The following is a 923-nucleotide window of genomic DNA, read 5'->3' on the forward strand; positions in this document are numbered from 1 at the left end:
ATTCAAAATAATAACATAGTGACCATAACTGATACTTCGTAAACATTAGTTTTAATCATAATGGTAACAAAACTCCCTAACTGTATAGACATATTCCAGATTGACGATTTCGTTGTCATGGTCAGCCTAAGCACAGATTATAATTGCAAGGCTAATTAAGGAATTTATTAGACGTGTAAGAAGACCCAAGTACTTTCAACCATAACGTGTGGAGAGTGTGACTAAATACTATTTAAACATCGTACTAAGACATTTGAATAAACGTAGAACACCAAAATAACTTTAAAGGAGAACCAGCCTCGCACAGTAAAACAAGCATTTGAAATGATTAAACGAAACAACTCTTCATATCGTTCAGCTCCAGTTATAAACACTGAACTTCATGGTTCTTTTTCGTGATTTTGGTTTACGCTGTTCACTACGTTTTCACACACAAATAGCTACACAGCCGGTTAAATAAATTATCGAAGGGAAATGGGATAACTGACACATTTGTTAACTGATCGTCTTTCTTTATTTCTGTTAAATAACATCAAATAACTGTTTTTGATAAAGTTGAAGGCTTAAATAATATTTATAGTATGGTTTACACGGGTGGTGATATGCGTGGAAAATGAAAACAAATATTTAAAAGATAATCAGCAAAACTGAACCCTTTAAATGAATGAAACTAGATAAACGTGTATCAGATAACATGGCTTATAAGATATGCTTATAAAACAGAAGATATAACTCAAGGGACCTTTAATTACAAGGGAAACCATGATTAAATGGTATGATGAAAAGAACATAAGGAGAGGAATGTCACGATGCAGAATCCGGGACCGACGGGTTAAAGTACTCCTATACAAAATCTTACAAATACTCATACATACTCTTTCCCAAAGATATAATGTTTATGTGTATGAGAACGTGTTCGGGTT

The sequence above is a fragment of the Penaeus monodon genome, chromosome 20 (assembly GCF_015228065.2).
Source record: "Penaeus monodon isolate SGIC_2016 chromosome 20, NSTDA_Pmon_1, whole genome shotgun sequence".
In the NCBI taxonomy this organism is placed as follows: Eukaryota; Metazoa; Arthropoda; class Malacostraca; order Decapoda; family Penaeidae; genus Penaeus; species Penaeus monodon.